The sequence below is a fragment of the Littorina saxatilis genome, linkage group LG9 (genome assembly GCF_037325665.1).
Source record: "Littorina saxatilis isolate snail1 linkage group LG9, US_GU_Lsax_2.0, whole genome shotgun sequence".
In the NCBI taxonomy this organism is placed as follows: domain Eukaryota; kingdom Metazoa; phylum Mollusca; class Gastropoda; order Littorinimorpha; family Littorinidae; genus Littorina; species Littorina saxatilis.
In genome coordinates, this window is record NC_090253.1 from 30,180,664 (window position 1) to 30,202,353 (window position 21,690).

The window sequence follows — 21,690 nt, forward strand, 5'->3', positions numbered from 1 at the left end:
GAGGGGTTTATGATACATTTGCATAGTGATTAGCGCCATGTACTCGATGCTGGTGTCTGGGTGTACTTATGCTGTGTGAAGTAAACAAGGACTAATTAGATTATCAGTGTCTGGGGCAGGTGGAAAAACTGAAGATGCAATTGAGATGTCCAGGTGCTCCTGTGACTGCCTTTGTTCCTAGCCAAACGATTGGTAAGTCTGCTCCTGAAACCGAGAGTGCAAAGGGAGAGAAGCCGGCCACCGCAGGGTTGGGATATTTTAAACAGGATGTTTTGTTTGTTTTGTAGATTCTCGGAATCAATCAGAATCACTACGTTTGCAGCAAAATAATGCAAATATGTGACCCTCCACCACGAAATGAGTCGCATGTCACCTCGCGCGGTTCTGCGCTAGGCTTAATATAAGTCCGGGGAGTGCCTGGTAACAGTGTGAGGGTCACCTTAGTCACAGGCTTATAACTCAAACAGTTTTCGCTCTTTTCTAAAACGGTTTTCACCACTGGATAGAGCATAAAAAAACTCTTTAGAAAAATGTAAAAATATGAAAATCATGCAAAGGTGACATGCGACTTATTTCGTGGTGGAGGGTCACATATGACGTTTCATTATTTTTTGTAATGTTCATGATGGCATTTTATTTGCATTTTCACAGTGGTAGACAAAGAATATGTTTTCTGTCAAAATCGTGGTAAGGGTTAGGGGTAGTATAGAAGCATCACAGTTCAACATTTAGCTTGTTCAGCGGTATTGAACATTTTACTGTGGTTGAAAGACTATCTTACCTTGGACGTGACAAAGTTTTAGAAATATCCTATTATTTGTACACGTTTAAATTCATGTTTGTTTGTGCTTCATGCTTGAAATTTAGTTTCAAAATGGGAAACCAGTTGTGCTTTTTTCTCTCCTTATTTACCAGCTACATGTTGCTGTGTTTTGTGTTCTATAGTGTTCCTCTTTCATCCGTGCTCTTTATAGATGTGAACATGCATTTGATTGCTGATTTGTTAATATATCCACATTAGAATCTAGTAGTAATTTCGTCAGTAGTGTTTTTATGAGAGAATAAAACACGTGTATCCCGAGGTCTAGTTTTCGGTCGTTATCTCAACAATTAGCTCGTATTGCTGGTCTCATGACTCCGTAGACTTAATTACGGGAACATTAACATTACAAAATCGTATCGTTCTTTCAGAGAGTAGACTCGATCCAGCCTTAACTGCGCAACACTTTTCACTTTGGTTTAAACTGTTTTATTCAACGTTTGTGCATTATTTTCACACAAAAAAACGCATATAGAGTAAACAACAACAAGCATAATGCTTATAGTGGTGTTTACAGTTTTCTACAAAAATACATATAAATGGCGGCTATTGTACAGTTTAAATGAAGAGCAAGCAAACATGAAAAGAAAATTGAATGAAAAATGTACATCAAAACAAAAATCCGTTTAAGAATACATATATAATATTTATGGTATTAGCGAGTAAGAGATAGAGAGGGAGAGAGGGAGAGAGGGAGGGGGAGAGTGAGAGAGAGAGAGAAACAGAGAGAGAGAGAGAGAGAGAGAGAAACACAGAGAGAGAGAGAGAGAGAGAGAGAGAGAGAGAGAGAGAGAGAGAGAGAGAGAGAGAGAGAGAGAGAGAGAGAGAGAGAGACGAGTAGACGTATCGATTGTGCTTTTACTTTACATGTTTATCTGTTCGAAACGGCCGGACTGTCCAATAAATTCACTTTGTTTCCCATGCAGGATTTGTAATGCGTCAAATCCCACCAAGAAACCAAGAGGCAATAGCCCAACGGAACAGCCTACTTGGCCGATAAGTGTTTTAGAGGTGCTATTCGTGCTATACGTGTCAGGCACATCATTAAGTCATTATCGTTTAATTGCCCTTCAGATCATTATCGCCCCCTTACACTAACTCACCGATTGTAGCCTTTTTGTTACAGGTCAGCATGACCAGCAAGAGTTATATGACTCGCCTGATAAAAGACGTCAGGATCCGCGCGTCAAATGCATGCATGAATGAATTCTTCGAGAGGCTGTCATGCACCCCTCCGTTCATTCCACTCGAGTGGTTTTTTTTTAAACAAATAATAAGAGTCAGTTGGGACTCATGGGGAGTTAACCAACTGTCATTTTACATAGTTTTGTGTGTGTACGAGTGTGGTGGGTGGGCCGGTGGGGGGGGGGGGGGGATCCAATTTCTTCTGAGATATGCGGGGTTGCAAACGGAAATATCTCAAAATACAGTTCTAACTTACTTAAAAACAAAACAAAAACAAACAAAAATGGAAAACTGAAAAAAGTTAACTCAGTCATCCTCTTTATTTTCATAAATAGTATTACTCAATTCTTCATGTGAACAACTATTAAAGCCAAGAAGAAGTCACGTGGGTCAATTTTACAAATGGTGTGAACTTGCATGTGCACTTGCATGGTGTACATTTATTTTGTAATCGTTATCAAAGCAGCCGATAAACAATACTGTCTGTCATTGTCTGGACGATTTCACAAAGTAAGCATTGCCAGATTTAAAAAAACACAAATATATGATAAATAAATAAAATAAGGAAGACCCCTGGCGTTAAAACTGACACTTCAAGGCTAGTGTCAAAATGACATCATAATTATGCCCCGATTTAAAGCATGTCTCTCGTTCACACACCGTTATACGATAATCGCCAATTTCACACCTTCAAACAAATCGCTCTACTTCATTTCAAACGGAATTAGAACCGAAATGTGCCGTTGAAAGAAGGGTACAGAGAAAGAACAAGACATTTAACGCACACGAAATCACTGGTCAACTTCACCCCTACGACCAGCGCGTTGACCAGTAGTTCAACGCCCGCGACGGCGGTTGCTTGCATAAACAACAGAGTCTACTCAAAATAAGTACACGGTTGTGCTATATTCTTAGCAGTGACAAGCTGCCTTTCACAAGGTGGCCAGACACCTTGGCGCCTCTGAAGAAGTAACACTCGCATGCTCCGATGCACTTGGGAAATGATCGATCCTGATTTAGCTCGGTCGACATGCATCTTGCTCCCTTCTCGCCTGACTGCGTCCAGGTGAAACTGTGACTGAATACAGCGGGCGTGATCCAATGTGTGAAATGAAAGCTCCAAACTTGCTGGCTACAGTGTGTCGGTGAATGCCGGTCACGGTGCTCCTAGCTGACACGGTTTTGATTTGTTTGAGACACAATGTGACAGACAGAGAGACAGGCAGACATACAGACTAGCTATTCTGACAGACAGACAGACAGACAGACAGACAGACAGACAGACAGACAGACAGACAGACAGACGTACGCACATTAAAGCGCATACAGACAGACAGACAGACAGACAGACTGACAGACAGACAGACAGACAGACGTACGCACTTGAAAGCGCACTCACGCACGTATGCCGCACAGACACACAGACACACAGACATGCACACAGACACAGACACAGACACACAGACACACACACATGCACACAAACACAGACACACACATACACACACACATACACACACACACACACACACACACACACACACACACATTTTGAAGTGCATAGAAAAAAAATCATTCATTCAGCACTCTTTCCTTTTTACACAAGATCAGTAGTTTAATCAGTGTTTCTTTGATAATTTGTGTAGATATATATTTCTTTTATTTCTTCTGTTTTGCTGTTTGTATGAACTGTTCATGCTTGCATGAGCTCTGGTTCTCACATTTTTACTTTCAAAGTCCCAAAGCTATAGTTGCAGAGTATACACGAACACTCGAGCTAACAGGCAATAAACGACGTAGATGCAGGTTCCACTTGTCCCCACATTGTTCAACTCTAATTACCTATAAATGGATGATTTATTCACATTGTCAATCACACCGAAGAGGATATAACGCCAGTTATTAGCCGGTTCATTTTCAGCACAGACGTGCTGACAGCGACAGGTCAGTTATCTTAAATGTCCAAAATTAAGCTTTACAGTATACACCCGTACAGTACCCGCGTTCAACACCTAACACTGCAGAAAAGCATGCCTCTTAAAATTGTGGTAAATTCTTCTTCTTCTTCTTCTTCTTCTTCTTCTTCTTCTTCTTCTTCTTCTTCTTCTTCTTCTGCGTTCCCGTTGCCATGCAATACTGTCAAGGTCGTTGACGTTACGAAGTTTGCAGTTCGCCGCAGGGCCCCACAGTTTCTCCTGAAGGTCGACCATCTCTGGCCAAAATTCACCGCTCAGGCCCGCAAAAGCTGGGCATGTCTGGAGAACATGCTCTGGAGTCTGCGTGCCTGTTCCACACGGGCATTCGTCCGTGTGGGAGATTTTCATTCTGTACATGTGCGCTTGGAGCCGGTGTCACGATTTCATCTTTCGCCTGTGTACATATTTCCCCCTCGACATTATACTCAAGACTGAAATGTTGTTTCCTGGTAAAATTAAGAAGTGAACTAATTAATGGACGAAAAGCGTGTCAGTTTCTTGCATGTGAAGAAAATTGGTGGTAAAATTTAATAGATTTCACCCCAAAAATCGAATTCTTCGAAAACGTGTACTGCGTGGTTACGTCCCTTGAGTAAGAAGAAAAACATTTTAGGATGAATCAAATTTCTAAGTTAAATAAAACAAATTGGTTGGACAAATTTGGCCCCATGAATGTAAGGTACACAAGGTCGCTCATCAGTACTATCGAAGGGTGTTTTTTTGTTCAGTGTAGAGTTTATACTAGATCAACGAGGCCGAGAAGCGAAATATTAACACGGCCAAAGATGAAAACGTCACATCGGCAGTGACCAGTGCGGTAAATTCAAAATTAATGAGGCTGTGAAGAGAACATCGGAAAAAGAGTCTTAACATGCAGTGGGAATTCTTCAATCGGGTTGGGGTGAGGTGAGGCGGGATCTTAACAGTGAGAATTCTTCAACCGGGTTGGGGTGAGGTGAGGCGGGATCTTAACAGTGGGAATTCTTCAATCGGGTTGGGGTGAGGTGAGGCGGGATCTTAACAGTGAGAATTCTTCAATCGGGTTGGGGTGAGGTGAGGCGGGATCTTAACAGTGAGAATTCTTCAATCGGGTTGGGGTGAGGTGAGGCGGGATCTTAACAGTGGGAATTCTTCAATCGGGTTGGGGTGAGGTGAGGCGGGATCTTAACAGGGGGAATTCTTCAATCGGGTTGGGGTGAGGTGAGGCGGGGGTCTTAACAGTGAGAATTCTTCAATCGGGTTGGGGTGAGGTGAGGCGGGGGTCTTAACAGTGAGAATTCTTCAATCGGGTTGGGGTGAGGTGAGGCGGGGGTCTTAACAGTGAGAATTCTTCAATCGGGTTGGGGTGAGGTGAGGCGGGATCTTAACAGGGGGAATTCTTCAATCGGGTTGGGGTGAGGTGAGGCGGGGGTCTTAACAGTGAGAATTCTTCAATCGGGTTGGGGTGACGTGAGGCGGGATCTTAACAGTGAGAATTCTTCAATCGGGTTGGGGTGAGGTGAGGCTGGATCTTAACAGGGGGAATTCTTCAATCGGGTTGGGGTGAGGTGAGGCTGGATCTTAACAGTGAGAATTCTTCAATCGGGTTGGGGTGAGGTGAGGCGGGGATCTTAACAGTGGGAATTCTTCAATCGGGTTGGGGTGAGGTGAGGCGGGATCTTAACAGTGAGAATTCTTCAATCGGGTTGGGGTGAGGTGAGGCTGGATCTTAACAGTGAGAATTCTTCAATCGGGTTGGGGTGAGGTGAGGCGGGGATCTTAACAGTGGGAATTCTTCAATCGGGTTGGGGTGAGGTGAGGCGGGGTCTTAACAGTGAGAATTCTTCAATCGGGTTGGGGTGAGGTGAGGCGGGGGTCTTAACAGTGAGAATTCTTCAATCGGGTTGGGGTGAGGTGAGGCGGGGGTCTTAACAATGAGAATTCTTCAATCGGGTTGGGGTGAGGTGAGGCGGGGGTCTTAACAGTGAGAATTCTTCAATCGGGTTGGGGTGAGGTGAGGCGGGGGTCTTAACAGGGGGAATTCTTCAATTGGGTTGGGGTGAGGTGAGGCGGGGGTCTTAACAGTGAGAATTCTTCAATCGGGTTGAGGTGAGGTGAGGCGGGATCTTAACAGTGAGAATTCTTCAATCGGGTTGGGGTGAGGTGAGGCTGGATCTTAACAGTAAGAATTCTTCAATCGGGTTGGGGTGAGGTGAGGCGGGATCTTAACAGGGGGAATTCTTCAATCGGGTTGGGGTGAGGTGAGGCGGGATCTTAACAGTGAGAATGCTTCAATCGGGTTGGGGTGAGGTGAGGCGGGATCTTAACAGTGAAAATTCTTCAATCGGGTTGGGGTGAGGTGAGACGGGATCTTAACAGTAAGAATTCTTCAATCGGGTTGGGGTGAGGTGCGGCGGGATCTTAACAGTGAGAATTCTTCAATCGGGTTGGGGTGAGGTGAGGCGGGGGTCTTACAAGAGGGTTTTCACTGTAAAATACTTCTCTCCCCGCTCCCTTCCTCCCACCCCCCCCCCCCCACTTTTGTTTTCACTGTTGTATACTATGATAGTTAATGTCCCAATATAGGTCATATTTACCTCAAAGGACGTGAAACCCCATAGTCAGTCAGCCTAAACTACTTCCCACTGCCGTCCGGTATATATGTGTGTGGCGACTCATTGACTTCCTTGACCACACAAAGCGAACGCGACTGTTCTTTCCGCTGTCCGTTGACCGTCTGTTGGCGCCTATTGTGTCATTTGTTGAACAGTCAGACCGTGAAACGGCTAATCATGGTGTGTGGATGTGTGCGTGGGTGTTTACCGTTCACAGGCACCTTGAACCAAGTTTTCACATTTTCACCCCACGAAAAATAGTACATGTGCAAGTGTACGTTGGCCATGGGCACCTGGTTAACGGTTGTTGTTGTGTGTCTTTTCCTTTTTTACAATTTTTCTACAAAAAAATATAAATGTGATTGAATGTGTTGACTGTTCATTGCCACCTGCAACAGGTTCTTACTTCTGTATTTGTGTGTCACATAAAGTAGTGTCGGAAACTGTTCAATGGCATTATTCATCTTTTCAGGGGTTTCCGAAGTAGGAAAAGAGAGGTATAGATGACAAATGTATACATTGGTTTAAGCGTGCTTTTATCAATTTCTTGTATACATGTTATATACAGTAACAACATTAAGAACGTTAACAAGCAGACTGCTTATGGACACGTTCTAAAACTGATAATCAATACACATTCTGATAACAAGTTTATACATTCTGGTTGAAACAGAGTGTATAAGTTGTGTATGTTTATGCGTTTATGTGTCTTTTAAATAATGGAAAGTCTGCGTTTATCACGCTATAGAAATACGCACAATTCACTCTGAATTGGCAAATGGACAAGACATTCAAAATCCATGCAAACATGCAGTCAATATAGACGTCCTGGGGTTAATCAAATCATGACCGATGTACACGAATGCATTCGCAAGTTACATCCATTCATTAGCCAAAAGATGCTTATCATCCATTATTGTATAACTGACACACTGCCCCCTACCCCCCCCCCTTCCTCATCACCGACAATAACAAAAAAGCAACAACAAAAAAATAACCCCCCCCCCAAAAAAAAAAAAAAAAGAGAAAAAAAAAGTTCTTTTTTTATTTTGTGTTTAACGTCGTTTTCAACCGCGACGGGGAAAAAAGAAAAAAAAGTGAAAAAAAAGTAAAGAAGTTCAATAAAAATCAAGCACATTTAAACAGTACTCGACGCGCAGCCTATATATTTATATATATTCAACTTCTGCTTGATATGGCTCGGGTTACCTTCATTTCTTTAACGCTCACAAATAGGCTCCAAAATGGAAATCGCCTTTATACGTGTAACGGAATCCCGTTTTCACACAATGCGATTTAAACGCTATTGATCTCCGATAATGTTCACGTCTGCAGCTTGAACGGAGGTTTACGTAGTGGCGCCACGGAGCTCACTCGTGAAATAGTATAGGGATAGATTTACCGCACAGACAATCAGAGGAGAAATAGAAAATCTGTGAAAATGGGCTTTTCACGCTGATCTCAGCTTTCCCTTTCTGCCGCTGTGAGCAATTAGCTTCTGAGTAAGAGATGATCGGACGTCATATTCGCAAGGTGGTATGTGATGGGAACGGTTGTGTGGGGGGAAGAAGAAAAAATTAAGGGGCTAATTATTGTCCGCCTATATTGGACATGAGTTTTTATACGATATATAAAAAAAAATTGTAAAAAAAATAAAAAAAATAAGCTAACGGTTGTGTGATAAACAGACTTGGCTATGTATAGCAGGGCGTAAAGCATACGCGCACATTCACACATACACATTCACACATACACATTCACACATACACATTCACACATACACATTCACACATACACATGCACACATACACATTCACATATACACATTCACACGCACGGAAATGAGTCTATTTTGCTTTCGATAAGTTCTTTGTCTTTTTGTGCTTTTTACATTTAGTCAAGTTTTTGGTTTAAACATAAGTTTATTTTAACAAGGGTTACAATCATGACATGTATACAAAGTTCACAGAAACAGCAACAAGCTAGAAGCTTATAGTGGTGTTCCTGCATGACAGTACAACATAAGGCGGTAACGGGTGAAAAATTTGTCTCAATAAACCAAATCTATTAATAACGTAATGAACGTTGCATAATGATTATAAAGAAAGACAGTAAAGGAAGGAAGGAGGGAAAGAAGATGAATAAAAGAAGAGGGATGGGTAGGAGATGTGCAGAAGTTAAAGTTGTTGTCCGGCTTGTAGAGCATTTATTCTGACTTGCCCAAAGCGGCCTGAACGTTCAATGAACGAGTGTACGGTGGAAAAAAATTTCCTGTTCAAATCTAAAGAATACTGTCTGTCTCCGTTTAAAAGGTGGGGGAGGTGAATTGTGTGATTAGGGAGGGTATGTATAGTTTCTTGACGTGCTTCGCGATAATTTGGACAATCGAATATGAAGTGTTGTACGGATTCGGACGGGAATCCACAGTCACAAGATGCATCTGTAGCAACGTGACGTCTCACTAGATCGTTATTGAGATCACTTATATATAACCTGAGCTTACAGTGAATTATTTGTGACATGCGATCTCCAGAATAAAAATAACACGGCGGACTTAAATCGTTTTTTGACAAAAAGTGCTTAAATTCACTTAGGGAATCACTAAGTTTTATATAGTCTGGTAAAGAATTCCAGAGTTGTGTAGTAGATGGGAGAAATGAGTTTCTATATAATTCAGTTTTAAACGATGGAACTTTCCTGTCTAGAGGTCTGCGCCGGTGATATGGGTTATTAGTTGATATCAATGGTGGCAATATCGCTAATAAGTAGTTTGGCACCTTGCGGTGAACGATCTTGTGAAATAATATCAATTTATGACGTTTTCGCCTCTCTAGTAATGAAATAAAGCCTGACTCATCGTACAATTTTTGATGGCTTGTACCGCGGACTGCTCCAACAATTGTTCGAATTGCATCTAAGTGAATACTTTCGAGCTCGGTGGCTAACTCCTTTGGGCAGTTGTCCCAGAGAACATCAGCATAATCAAAATGTGGCAATATGAAGGATTTATACATTGTTTCTAAAGCTTTTCTGCCTAGTCTATATTTATAAGATCGTAAGCAAGCTACTAGCGTACGGCATTTTGCTATAACAGATTTAATATGTAACTCCCACTTACCGTTATTCTGAATAATAATACCAAGATGTTTATGACTTTCAGTTTCTTGTAAAATTGTGCCACCGAAGTTTAAAGGGATGTAATCTGGATTCCTTTTCCTGCTTATATTCAGAAGTTTTGTTTTACTTTGATTAAATTTAACTTTCCACTGACTAGCCCACTGGTCGATTTTTTCAAGATCTGAGTTAAAAATATCTGTTCGCATCTGAGAATTTTCCAGGCTTAAATACATACTTGTATCGTCGGCAAACAGTTTAATAATGGATTCAACGTTATCAACTATGTCGTTAATGTAAACCAGAAAAAGGAGAGGTCCTAGAATAGAGCCTTGTGGAACGCCTGTTTGCACAGGTAAGTAGCTAGACATACTTCCTTTAAGCACCACTGCTTGTGTTCGATCAGTTAAATAGTTTTGCAACCAATTAAACATCTGACCTCGAATCCCTAGTGCAAATAACTTTCTCAGAAGACCTTTGTGCCAGACTCTGTCAAATGCTTTGGAAATGTCGAAAAAGATTGCCTGGACAGTAATGCTGTCGTCGAGTGACTTGCAGAAGTCGTTATATAGGCATGTTAACTGGTACACAGTGGAGTCACCGGGAATAAAACCAGACTGGGAAGGTGTGATTATGTTATTCGATACAAAATAATCAAACACATGTTTCTGAACACATTTTTCAAGAACTTTACCTACGCAGCTTAAGAGTGAGATGGGACGATAATTTGAACAGTCTCCTTTATCCCCCTTTTTAAATATCGGTGTTATGTGTGCTGTTTTCCATATGCTTGGAAATACACCCTCATTTAATGATCTTGTAAATAAAATAGATAGAGGTTCTGCTATTATAGGTAAACTTGCAATAAGAATTTTATTATGAATGTTATCAGGCCCGACAGCTTTAGATGTATCAAGACTTTCTATTACACTTTTCACTTCTTCGGAAGTCACGACCATATCGTCGACAAAAAACTCAGCATTATCTATATCGGGAACATTATCGTCTGTGTCGTTTATTTCTGATTGTTTAACAAAAGACATATTAAATAATTCAGCCTTTTCCTGGTCTTCAAAATAGGTTTTACAATCAACTGTTAGTGGCGGGATTTCGTTTTGGTCAGAGCCTTTCTTTGCCATAAACCTGTTAACTAACTTCCACCACTGCTTCTGACCAAATTTCTTTGGATCAGATACGGACCGGTCAAGTTCCTCTAAATATTGTTTCTTTCGCGTTCGAATAGCATCTGTGTATTGGTTCCTTATCTTACGAAAGAGTTCCCAAGCTTGTGGTGTGTCTACATGCACAGCAATAGTATGAATAAATCTTTTTCGGTCTTTTAATTTCAAAATATATGATGTGATCCAGGGTGTGTCTCCCTCCCGAATGGTGACTTCCTTGACAGGCAAGCAGGTTTTCACGATCGAATACAACTGCTCCGAAAAAAGAGAAGCTGCGGTATGAATATCTTCTAAAGTCACTATGTTTGACCAATCAATTTTCTGTAACTCAACTATTAACTTTTGACCGTCTAGTTTGCTATAATCTAAAATCGTTCTTTTTGAGTGTGATCTTTTCTTCAAATGATGCTTTAAATAAACGACAGGTACGGAGTGATCACTACAAATGGGAGGAATAACTTCTACTTTATCAACAATGTCAGTGCTTGGAGTAATAATCAGGTCGATACAGGTGGACGTATCTTCAGTTATCCGTGTGGGACTTGTAACTAGTTGCTTTAAGCTATTCAGATACAAAATGTCTGTGAGTTGCTTTGGTGGGTTGTCATTAAAATCGGAATTAAAATCACCAAGAATTATGAATTTGTGAGGGGTGGCCATAACTTGTTTAATAGAAGAATCAATCAGTTGCCAATAAGCAACAGGGGCACTAGGAGGCCGGTAAAACGAGCCTATCAATATAGTTTCTTGATTCAATTTGGTTTCGATCCATGTGGCTTCAAGGTTAGGAATCAAAAGATCTGTTCTCTCTTTACAGCATAAGTAATCTTTAACATATATTGCCACACCACCGTGTGCTCCGTCTGGTCTGTCTCTCCGCACAAGTGGATGGAAACCATTAATATTAAATTGGTCTTGCATCTTACCAGCAGGTAACCAAGTCTCAGATAAAGTTACTATGTCAAAATCTCTAATTTCACTTTCCACAATATCAAGTTTGTTCCTCAGACTTCTGGTGTTTAAGTGTGCTACTATAAGTTCACCTTTTTCTAACGGAGAAACTGGTCCCGGATTCGGATTAATGTCCCCACATAACATCAGTTTCAAGACTAAAAAAACTAATATTACAAAACAAAACAGCGTACTTATAGGAATCGAGCGTACTTCACGGTTGCTAGTATTTACTGAGTCCTTTTCAGAGTTATTTTGTCGCGATTCGTTGGGACTGTAACTATAGACGAAGTGTAGAGACCATAATACAATAGCTAAGTTCACACCATTTCCTCTTCTAACAACTATGGCTATTGCTATACAAGCATCAAGAACATTGTAAAATAATACTTTCTGTGAGAGAGTTGCCGCCTTGGAACAGAAACCACCGACTCTAGCCCTGGAAGTTAGAAAATCAACAGGCATTTAGGTAATGGCATCTCTGAAGTACATGCTTAAAATCCAGGGCCGAAACGGTGGTAATCTACCCCACGCCGAACAACGGGAAAAGTGGCTGCACAAGGGACAGAGGCTAGCTCTCACATAGCCTCTGGGGAAACAGAGCATGACTTTATACAGAACACAAGTAAGAAGGAGAGTAAGAAAGAATAAAGAATAAATGTGTTTTCAAGACAAAGTAAAGTAAATGGATACGAAGGTGATATGATTATCGGGTAAGTGAATAGGTCACACGGATGGCTGTGAAGACATTCTACACAATATTGCATGTGTTATACAGCAGGGTGAAATATGAGTAGCATTGGAATTAGGCACAGCTATGTGCATTTGAGTATTAAAGTATTAAAGTATGAACACAAGAGTTGGACGATGTGGTGTAAGTTAAGTTGATGTAGCCTGTACGATCATGAAAAATGAGAAGGTAAAACGAAGTGACCATGGCAAGGGTGAAGACATATAAACAAAAGTATTATGCATTCACTATAAGACTATACATACTTGTATTACAACGATGTTGACAAAGCTTTGGATACATTACATGTTAACAGTGGTTTGACACGGCAAAGTCGAATCTTGTATTTAAAGCAATGAAAAGATTCGCACGCAGGCATGCGTCGAAACACGACACATACCCCCGGTCGTTCACATGCACACACACACACACACACTCACTCGCACACAGACATACCACACACACACACACACACACACACACACACACACACACACACACACACACACACACACACATACACACACGTACACATACCCACGCACACATAACACTACCCCCACCCAACCATCCACGCACACACGCACACAAACGCGCGTGCGCGCAAACACGCTCCACCCACACAAACACACACAAACGTACACACGCTGGCACTCACACACACTCACAAACACACACACGTATCCACTCACACTCGGCGCACGTACACATACTATACGTATCATCAGTTCCGATATTTGGGGTGCGCATACACTTGTACCATAGAGCAAGACTGGTGTCGGTTCAGTTTCTTGGCACAGTGGCACGTACTAGCGCATGGTCAGAGTGGAGAATGCACGCTCTATACACTGACCTGGGCAGGTGAGGGGAGTGGGGGAGGGGTTACAGGTATGATTCATAGGCACATGCACGTTGACTATGAGAAATGGTGTGATTGTGACAAGATGTTCACTTCAAAACATGTGCAGCGTAAAGTTCAGTATTTTGTCTCTTTATGTGTTGTGTTCTTCATTTTCCTGCACACACACACACTCACACACACATACACACACACACACACACACACACACACACACACACACACACACACACACACACACACACACACACACCTAGATGGATTGTGACGTGACCGTACAGTTAGTGAAGGAGAGAACTAGGTGACCAAGGCTGGCACCAAGGTTGGCACTACACCAAGGCTTCCAGTTCGCGCATGGTTGTGATGCGGTTTACTGTGTTGTGTTTCTTCACAAAGACGACTCCGTCTCTGCACCAAGTGTCGTCCAGCGACTTGCTCACTTTCAACTGGCGAGCTTTACTGGCCACGGCGGCGCGCGTCTTGGTAAGATCATCGTTGATGAAGATCTTTGACGCGCCTCGGGCCCCCCTGCCGTCGCGGGAAGGGAGCGCGGGCCAACTGGCGTCTGGGAAGAGCTTGCTGGAGTCCACGTCACGCAGGTTCCTCCGGGCCTTCATCAGGGTCGCCTTGCTGCGGTAAGACGTCAGCTTCACGATGATGGGGCGCTGAGAGGGCTGGCCAGGGGCAGGTTTCCTCCCGACGCGGTGACTCCGGTCGATGTCCACGTCCTTCAGGTCGACGCCAATGCTCTTCGCCACAATCTTGACGATGTTGTCTGTATTCTCGGGCTCGTGCTCAGGGATTGGACTGATCCTAATGCAGTTTCGTCGGCTGTACTGCTCGAGGTCGTCGAACTGCTCCCTCAGCTGAAGGATCTCCTTGTCCTTGGCCGCTAATATGACCCGGAGGTCGGCTATCTCCTTCCTGACCTCAACCGCCAGGGCCTTGGATAAGAGTTCTATCAGTTCCGGATCAATAAGTGCGTTCTTGAGCTGTTCTTTTAGGTTGGACATATCTGGTGGTTGTATGGGGGCGTCCAATGCAGTGCTGTTCAAGTACGTAGGGTTAATGATTGTGGTTTCAGGGTCTGAATCAGACATGAAGCTATCACAAGGTCGCTTTGCCTCGCCGTCGTCAGATAGAGGAGATACAGCTGGTCGTTTGCCTGTCTCACGGTCGCGGTCGCGGTCCGGTGTCGACATAGTCAAGTTTTTGACTAAATGTTTTAATTAACATAGAGGGGGGAATCGAAACGAGGGTCGTGGTGTATGTGTGTGTGTGTGTGTGTGTGTGCGTGCGTGCGTGTGTGTGTGTATGTGTGTGTGTGTGTGTGTGTGTGTATGTGTGTGTGTGTGTGTGTGTGTATGTGTGTGTGTGTGTAGAGCGATTCAGAGTAAACTACTGGACCGATCTGTATGAAATTTCTCATGAGAGTTCCTGGGTATGATATCCCCAGATTGGTTTTTTATTTTTTCGATAAATGTCTTTGATGACGTCATATCCGGCATTTTGTAAAAGTTGAGGCGGCACTGTCACACCCTCATTTTTCAATCAAAGCAATCTTCGACGAAGGCCGGACTTTGGTATTGCATTTCAGTTTGGAGGCTTAACATTTAATTAATGACTTTGGTCATTAAAAATCTAAAAATTGTAATTAAAATTATTTTTTTATAAACCGATCCAAAATTACGTTTGTCGTATTCTTCATCATTTTCTGATTCAAAAAAACATATAATTATGTTATATTCGGATTAAAAACAAGCTCTGAAAATTAAAAAGATAAAAATTATGATTAATATTAAATTTCCGAAATCGATTTAAAAACAATTTCATCTTATTCCTTGTCCGTTCCTGTTTCCAAAAACATATAGATATGATATGTTTGGATTAAAAACACGCTCAGAAAGTTAAAACGAAAAGAGGTACAGAAAAGCGTGCTATGCAGCACAGCGAAACCACTACCGCGCTGAACAGGCTCGTCAGTTTCACTCCGTTTTCCACAAGCGGCGGACTACGGTCTTTGTGAAAAAATGCAGTGCGTTCAGTTTCATTCTGTGAGTTCCACAGCTTGACTAAATGTAGTAATTTCGCCTTACGCGACTTGTTCTTTTTCTTTGAAAATAGACATTTAACAGAAGGTATAGATTGTATCGAACAAGCTTAAGAAAGGTCATGAATGAGTTCTACGGGGGTGGGTGGGATGGGGGGATGGGGTGCTTGGGTCTGTGTAAACATAAGCTTGTCTTTTTGTCTTCTGGCGAATTTGATCTAAGTTTTAGACGCGCACATATACTTCAAAACGCTCTCTCTATAAAGATCATTTTTAATGAATGCTATATTCCAGATTCTGGATTCCTCGCATAAAGTTATAATTTTTCTTGAAATTCGTTTGAAAAGAAACATGTTGGATTTAAGGAAATTGAAACCAAAAATGCAGGAAACGTCAACAAGTTCCACTCAGTGTTATTAGGGGCAAACAAGTAGGACAAAGCAATGGTGAAAACGTGCACATGGTATAGCTCCTCGCATCGCCGTTTACGCAAACAAACCACGCGTAACTTGAAATTATCCAACCTTCAAACTATGATTTTAAAAGAATATGTGCGACTAGTGACAATGAAAACAATGTTCAACGTGTGGGTACAGTATAGGAATGCTTAAATATACCATATAAAACACAGGGTGGATCTATAAAATTTGGATCGAAGGTATTTTTAGGCTGCCCGAGAAAAAAACGACATTTTAATGAGTAAATGAAGTAACAGCGTGACTTGTTGATTGTGTTCGAATAAACGTTTTCCAGTACACCAATTCAATTTAGTTATTCGTGAGTATTTTTCTCTTCTTTTTCCGGTTTTATCTCCCTTTTTTTAATGGCTACACCTATACCATTAAATAAACCAAATGTATAGCAACTTCCGGTCCCCTTGCTTACTTACCAGTCTCTCCACTAAGTCAATTAAATGACCATTAATCACTAACAGTAAGCGCTACGGTCGCTAATTAATAAATCACCGAAAGGCCTTTCCATAATGCCATTGGAATAACGCAGACACTAGAAGTAAACTTTTCCATCCCCACTCGAGTCCGCCCAACCCTCGAAATCGCACACCCTATAAACATAATGTGTTGATGACTGTTGTCAAGTGTTGGCCTCTGGCACTGTCTGCGAAAACACTCGTTTAGTCCATGACTGACCATAAACCACTCTGCTATATGGTGGCCCACTAGTAGCAAAAGGGGATGTGTTAGACAAACTCACGTCGTCACGTGCAAAACTCACACGCACAAACATACACGCACACACGCATGCACGCACGCACGCTAGCACATTACAGATTCAAAAACCTCAGCTATCATAAAATATTTCGTGAAATGTACGTCGTTGGTTGTAAAGTTATTAAAGAGACAACAATAATGTTCAGTTATATAAAACTTAATTTACACATGAATAATATCTTTTGTTTACGGGTGTGTTTGGGGTTGCTGTTTTTGTCGTGTTTTTGTGTTAGTGGTTTTTTTATTTGATATATATATATATATGTGTTCGTCGTTTTTATTCATTTTGGTAATGGAACGCCGCCATACAATAATTTTGACCATAAACCACTGGACCCCGGCGCCGCCGCCGCCGCCTGCCCCGCGGGACGGATTCGAACACTTGAGAGAGTCTGTGTGGAGGAGGGCAGTCGGAGTGGCCACTCTGGGGCCCAGCGGGGGGCGGGGTCTTTTTTGACTGGACAGTCCAAAAAGACTCGGTTGCCAGACAGAAATGTCTCGGACAAGTGGTCTGCGAGCCTAATTGCCCGCTTTGCCTTTTCTGTTGTTATTGGTGGAAGAAAATATTATCAACGCAGTACCCAAGCAAAACGGACTAAACAAACAAACAAACAACAAACAAACAAACAAACAAACAAACAAACACAAACACAAACACACTCACAAATAAACACATAAAGCAAACCAACAAACACAGATTTACTTGAGAAGATGTTACATAGGACGAAAGGATGTCCAATTTATTTATTTTGGGTAAAAAAATGAGTTCAACCCCAACTGGTTTTTTTTCTTCCTAAACGTATTGACAACATTATATACCAATACTAGGTGTTTTGTTCCTCCTATAATGTTGTACGAGTGTTTTGGGGCTGCTGTTTCGTGTGGTTTTTTGTTGTTGTACTTTCTGTTTGGTTGTTGTTGTTGTTGTTGTTGTTGTTGTTGTTGTTGTTGTTGTTGTTGTTGTTGTTGTTGTGTATAATACGGCTCAACCAGTGGTAGGGACGTTAGCGCTCTAAATGCATACGATATGTGCAACAAGAATGAGAGTTTATCTCTTTAAATTGAGGTAATTGTAAATCAGTAGGAGGGAAGGGAGGGGGAGAAACGTCTTTAAAAAAGGGGGGGGGGGAGTCCACAGTATACGGATATAGACAGACAGACAGACAGACAGACAGACAGACAGACAGACAGACAGACAGACAGACAGACAGCTAAATGCGCCGTGGCAACTTGACAGAAGTGAGCAAGCGACAGTCTCTCGAGAGGTCCTCCTCTCAGCGAGGGACCACAGACACTTCACTCCACTTCAAGAGGTAGAGTCTCCAATGTTTGTGGTCCAGGCATTATTGACTGGGAGAGTGAAAGGCAAGGCACGAGCCCCCCTGTATGGTCGTGTCATTCGGCCCCACCTCCCTCTCCCTCCGGTGTTTCTGTCACCAGTCTGCCTTTTCTGTTCCTTCGTTTAGGAATTAATAGTGTTGTGAGGGTTAGGCATGCAGCGTATAAGAAAGCAACATGTGTTTCATGGAAACGTAAATACATTACCAACAAAAGAACACAAAGTCGCACGCGGACACGCAGACACGCAAACACACAGACACAGACAGACAGACACATACAGACAGACATACAGACACACACACACACACACACACACACACACACACACACACATACACACACACACACTCACACACACACACACTAACACACACACACACACGCACCTAAAGTGTGGATGGTTACCTAAGAGGCGGCACTGGGTGTAGTGCCTTTCTAGTGCACTTGCACTACAACAGCACTGGGTGCAGTACTCGCTCCGGCATCGAAGAATTTTGCACTAAAAAATGCACAAAATTTGACCTATTTCGTCGCCTATAGAGGACGGAAAGAATGTCATTTTGAACATTGTTATGACATTCTTTCCGTCAAAAAAGTCAATTTAACGGTGTCAATTTAACCATAAGGCAACCATCCACACGTGTGGACGGAAAGAATGTCATTTTGAACATTGTTATGACATTCTTTCCGTCAAAAAAGTCAATTTAACGGTGTTAAATGAAGCGACCATCCACACAATTAGGTTGCCATCCAGAGTTTAGGTTGCCATCCACGTGTGGATGGTTGCCTTATGGTGATTTAGGCAACCAAACCTGTGGAAACATGGGTACACACACACACACACACACACACACACACACACACACACACACACACACACACACACTGATATAAAATGATAATTACTCGCAAAAATTTGTTTTAAAATGATAATTACTCGCAAAAAATTTGTTTTAAAATGATAATTACTCGCAAAAATGTGTTTTAAACAAAGTGTGTTGAGAAACGGGTGCACGGCATGCACTTGGTCGATCGTTTCAAAGTTCGATGAGTAGTCGTTAGCCTATAATCGTCGTTAAACATAACGTCATTGCAATAAAAACTCGTTCCGTACAAATGTCATAGACCTTTAAAAAACAAACAACAACAAAAAACACGTTAACCCCTCCTCTCCTATTACTTTATGATTAATTAAGTCAACTGACTTTCTTGTGTTTACTCAACGAATTTATACGTGTAATACTGGTATCATTACATGTTCATCGGGAAAAAAGAAAAGCTTACGTCGATATTATGCCACGAGTCAAGTTACAGGTATAACCGCATGTTTGGGTTAGGCTTTCAGTGATTATAATACTAAAGAAGACACAATGTTATAAACATGTCGGACTTTCTACACGCAAGCGAAATACATATAGGCTTTAAAGCCTTACCATACATAATTGTTATCTTATGCTTACACTTTTCTTATGGTTTTAATTATTTTTTTGTAACCGACTGTTGGAGATCTTCTTGTTGCCAAATCTAAAGTAAACTATTGTGAAATATTTCAAATGTTCATCCTTTGATGTATAGTTTTACGTGTTCCAGAATGTATGGTTTTCAACTAATTTAGCTTTAACGAAGACTTTTTATATTGATATTACAGAAGGACCAACATGCAGTCGGAAGTAATCTTGTTTGGTTCACGGAACTCTAACAAAAAAGCCCGCATTTGTCCTAGACCAGATCTGTTGTTCTCATTTGATTTCAGTTTGTCTTTGTTATATTATTTTGAACATAAAGGTACCTATGTTATGTAATAGTATGTTCAATTTTAAAATATATGCATGGCGGCGCTTAATATAACCATAACTTGTTGTGTGGTTTGTATAATTATGTGTCACCCAACATTTATGGAATATCCTTACCGCTGCCCTCCCCTCCCCCACCTCGCTCACCCAGAATCCCCCAACACAAAAACACAGTATCTTTATCAGTTGGTTTAAACTGTTTTATTTAACGTTTGTGCATTGTTTACAAAAAACGCATATTGAGTAAACAACAACAAGCATAATGCTTATAGTGGTGTTCACTATTTCTAGAAAATTACATATAATATAAATGGCGGCTATTGTACAGTTTAAATGAAAAGCTTGCAAACATGAAAAGAAAATTGAATGAAAATTGTACATCAAAACAAAAATCCGTTTGGGAATACATATATAATATTTATGGTGTTTGCGAGTAAGAGATAGGGAGGGAGAGAGGGAGGGAGGGGGAGAGAGGGGGAGAGTGAGAGAGAGAGAGAGAGAAAGAGGGAGAGAGAGAGAGAGAGAGAGAGAGAGAGAGAGAGAGAGAGAGAGAGAGACAGAGAGAGAGAGAGAGAGACGAGTAGACGTGTCGATTTTGCTTTCACTAAACATGTTTATCTGTTCGAAACGGCCGGACTGTCCAATAAATTCCTGCATTCTTTATCAGTTGAATTAGTAAACATTTAAAATAAAAAGTTGTACGAGACTTCCTTTTGTTCTTGTTCTCCTAACTTCAAACGTCACTTTTGTACATCAAAACTAACTAAACTCGTCACAAATCAAATCGACTTTAAAACTAACATTAAAACAAAATTACCAAAGAAATAAAAATAGGACAGGTTATCAATACACCAACAAATAGAAGAAAAAAATTCCCCCCCATCCGCCCAACCCCTCCCCCCACCCCCCCTTCCCTCTCGGCCAAGTCAGCCCAAACAGGGCAAACTTAATGCACTTCACCTAAAAGTTAATTCAGAGACTCTATACAATTAGTCTCTTCAGTTTCCGCGCCGTATACATCCAAAGCCGGCGCCGACCCACACAGAGCGTAAGTCCACCACCCCAAACTTTATACCCACACACACTGATTTCGCCACTGAGCGACTAACCGCTCCCCATAGCAAAGCCGCCCCTGCTGCTCGAAGGCTTTCTCTTCCTTTCTTCCCCGCTACTCGAGTGTACTGACTGCTAATTTCTGTGGCTCGACACTCAATAGACGGTCGGCGCCAGGCCCGCTTAGCCGTTTCGCCACAGTCGGCCTGTTTCTGACAGCTTACTTCTTTTCGACACGCCCTCACGCAGTGGCACGACTTTTTTTGTCTTTGCTTTTTTTGTATCTATATCCCTCTCTCTCTCTCTCTCTCTCTCTCTCTCTCTCTCTCTCTCTCTCTCTCTCTCTTTCTCTCTCTCTCTCTATATATCTATATATATATACGACTAGTGTCTGTCTGTCTGTCTGTCTGTGTGTCTGTGCGCGATGCGCGGCCAAGGTTCTCGATGGATCTGCTTCAAATTTGGTGGGCTTATTCAGAGAGACCCCGGACACAACCTCATCGATGAGATATTTCAACAAGTGCTCTCAGCGCGCAGCGCGGAACCGATTTTGGTTCCACCTCAGCTATTTTGGTTCCACCTCAGCTTACCCGGGCCCCCATACCGACACACCATAGCCGCTACACCACATCACAACGCCAAAGTTCTCGGTGGATCTTTTTCAAATTTGGACACCGTATTCAGCTACACCCCGGACACAATATCATCGATGAGATATTTCAACACGGGCTCTCAGCGCGCAGCGCTGAACTCATTTTCGTTTTTGCGTTCATTTCACCATTATAAGTAACTCTTCCTTATCTTCTCCAGTGTT